Source organism: Nicotiana tabacum, chromosome 1, assembly GCF_000715075.1.
Source record: "Nicotiana tabacum cultivar K326 chromosome 1, ASM71507v2, whole genome shotgun sequence".
Lineage (NCBI taxonomy): Eukaryota > Viridiplantae > Streptophyta > Magnoliopsida > Solanales > Solanaceae > Nicotiana > Nicotiana tabacum.
Window position 1 is genome coordinate 220,793,812 of NC_134080.1, and position 3,436 is coordinate 220,797,247.

At 32.9% G+C, this 3,436-nt stretch overlaps 1 long non-coding RNA gene across 1 annotated transcript; it reads left to right on the plus strand.

Moving 5' to 3' along the window:
* Positions 1–686: 686 nt before the first annotated feature.
* Positions 687–3,148, plus strand: LOC142163610 (uncharacterized). Its single transcript, XR_012694572.1, has 2 exons — positions 687–1,392; positions 3,054–3,148. It is a non-coding gene; the product is annotated as an uncharacterized LOC142163610 (long non-coding RNA).
* Positions 3,149–3,436: the final 288 nt, after the last annotated feature.

Here is a 3,436-nt window from a genome sequence, read left to right on the forward strand (position 1 = left end):
CCCTTCGTGTATCCGGGCAAAGAGGGGCAGCTGTAAGCACGTGATTTTTGCCCTATATGAGAATTACTCCAAAAAAAAATTCAAAAATAAAATGATTTTTCTTGGTGTGCCATTTTGTGATATTTTGTGACATTTTGAATAATTATTTGTATTTGTTTATGCATGTTTATTTGCTAAATTAATAAAAAATACAAAAATATGTCACATTTGCATGTAGGATTTAATTCTATAATTGTTACTAATTAAATTTGTTTACAAAAAATTAAAAATTACAAAAATAGGCATCGTTTGCATTTTTAGCATTTAATGACCAAATATACAATTTTATGCTTAATTAATACTTAATTGTGCGTTAATTATTATTAGGAGTTAATTTGCGATTAATTTAGTTCTTAATAATAGTTTAAGTATTTTTATAATTTAGTTTTAGAAAAATAAAAGAAGAAAAGAGAGCGAAAATATAAAGAAAATCGGAATTAGGCCTCTTCTTCAACTTCAAGCCACAGGCCCAAAAATGGTCCAATCTTCCCTACGACCCAGTCCATTCCGAACTGGGTCGACCCAGTCCATAACCCAAAAGACCCAATACCCCTATCTTGCATTTCAAAGACACAAAACAAAAAATAAAAAAAAAAAATTTTTAGAAAACCCTAAGAAATGCCTAAAGCATCCGCACCCCCCCCCCCTATTCTCTTTCTTCTTCCTCAAAACTTCAAGCTCCAATGGCTGCCATAGCCAACCATGGCTACTCACCTTCTTCGTCCACACAAACACCCTCGCGTCCAAACGACCCCCCCGTCATCCATTAAAACCACATAACCACCTTCAAGCTCGAACTCGACAACCATGGTCGCTATTGCTGTGTCTTCATCATCGACGACCAGTCCGTCGACTCCCTTTCACCATCATCGTTTCCACTGCAGAATCAGTCCTCAACTTCACGTCCTAACAGTCCAGCCATGGATGCTGCTCGCGCTACTGCTACTGTTTCATCTTCTTTGTTTCGTCGACTTCGAATTGGGTGGTCGAAGATCCGAGCTCCAGCCATGGATGTTGCTCGCGCCACTGCTGCCCGTTTCCATCATTACTGCTGCGTTCGGCTCCCAGCTGCTACTGCTTCATGCAGTTTCTTCTTCCTCCGTCGCGCTGCTGCTAAGACGTCTATTTCTGCTGCTTCTCGACGGACTGCTTCATGCAGTTTCTTCTTCCTCCGTCGCGCTGCTGCCAGGACGTCTGTTTCTGCTGCTTCTCGACGGACTGCTGCTCGTCGCAGCAGTTGCTATTGTTTCGTTGTTGCTTCGTCTTCTTCGATTTGTCAAAGGTCGAGGGTTTTTCGTTGAGTCGAAGCCCGTACGGATTTGTTTACAATCGTCGTTCGTCGTTTCATTTCCGGTTAGTTGATTTTTGAATTTCATTTATCATCCATATTTTTGTTTGGTATTTTCCGGATCCAAAATCGTTAAAGAATTCAATTCTTGTTTTGTTCGTTGTTCATCATTAAAATCATTTTTCTAGTTTGTTCATGTTCATGTGCTTTGTTAAAATTAATTTTCAGATTTTAAAATAGAAGTTTAATTAATTGTTTTCATATTCATTTCATGTTTGTATTATTGTTTAAGTGAATATTTGTTAGTTTGATGTTTGTCAGATTCAAATTGAAATTTAATTAAATATTTCTTCAATTTGTTTCATGTGTTTATGTATTGTTAGAAATTGTTAATATTGTTAAGTTCAAGTTTAAGTTCATAATTGTTTCTTCGTCAATCTTGTTATTTGTTTAAAGAATTTAGTTGTATTAAAGGAATATATTGTTTTAATCGTTTAATTCGTCATGTTTGTTGTCTTAAAATAGAGTCATTCATGTTCATACTTTGTTTGGATGATCTTGAATCCGAATTTTGTATAGTTTGATTTCTTGTTTACCATTTATGATTATTGCTTGAATTGTTCTCATAATCTTGTTTAAAGTTTAATATAAGAATTGTTTGTTGTAATGTTGTTAGAGTTGATTTTAAGTTCAATATGATTGAATTTAGAAATCTTCATACTTTGTTTGTTGTTGTTGTTGAATCCGAAAATAGGATTGTTTGTTGCTAAAATATTGTTCAATCAAATTTTAGTTATTCTTGGTTGTTCAATTTGTGTTCATATGATTTGTTGTTGAAATGTTGTTAAAATCATGTTCATGTGATATTGTTGTTATGATGTTCATCCATGTTCATATTGTTGTTTGAACATTGTTAGAAATTGATCATATTGTCTATATTTTGGTTAAGTTTGATTAATTGATGTGTTATAGCTGATGAGTAGTTTGGTAAATTTGTAATACGTTCAGGGGTAGTTTGGTAATTTCAGTAAGATCGGAAGGGGTAGTTTAGGAATTGTACATTTTGTAATTATTTATTTGAAGCATGGGGGACAAAATGAAATGGGGTGGGTTGTGATATGATTATTTAATATAAAGGGGGGACAAGATTTAAATTAAAGGGGAATCTTGCATTATTTTAAATAAGGCATGGGGGACAAAATATAATGGGGTGGTGTGATATATTTATTTAATGTAATGGGGATGAGTGGGAAGATAATGGGTTTGGTAGAGAAAGGGATTGATTTTAATTGATTTATGGGATGAGATATATATATGTGAAGTCTTGAACACAAGAGAAGAGAGAAAAAAAAAGGGACAGAAAAAAAAGAGATTGAAAAAAAGCTGAACATCTATTCCGAAAAAAAAAAACATTGAAACTCTCAAGAAAAGAAAAACATACAAAGAAAAAAAAAATTTGAAAAATTAGAAGAGAAAGTAGTACACACCTGAGAAATATTCTGGTATACAGGTGTAGAAATTAAGGGTTGAAGATTAACTAGCCTTTCAAAAATCTGAAAATTTCCTTTGGTTTCTGTCCATTATTTTCGGCATTCCTGGATTTTATTTTGAATTTTTCAAAGCTGTCACTGGGATTTTCGTTGACTGGTTATTGCTGGTTATTGTTGATGTTGCTGTGTTACGTATTACGTTGCTGACTTTCTTCTTCTTATATTGACAATATCAGGTACACAACTGTAATTTTGGCATTTTGTAAGCTGAAATGAAGAATGGAGTGTTAAATTTTTAATTTAGTTTAATTTAATTTTTGTATTGTATTTAGGTTATTCATGTATTATTATTCTGTAAATCACTGTCATCGGCATAACTAGGCATATTATAGCGACGTATTAAATAACGCCTTTACCAGATTATTAGGAAATATAGTTAAGCCTGATTATTAATTAAAATTGTTTAAATAAAAAAAAATAGAAGAAATAACGTAAAAATGGCGTTATTGAATCAGTTTGGCAAAAATTAACTAAGTTCCTTATTCATAAGGTTTTTCGTCAACGATAAGTTAATCCGAACCATGTAGTCAATTTCAGTTATAACATGAATTAGTTTGCA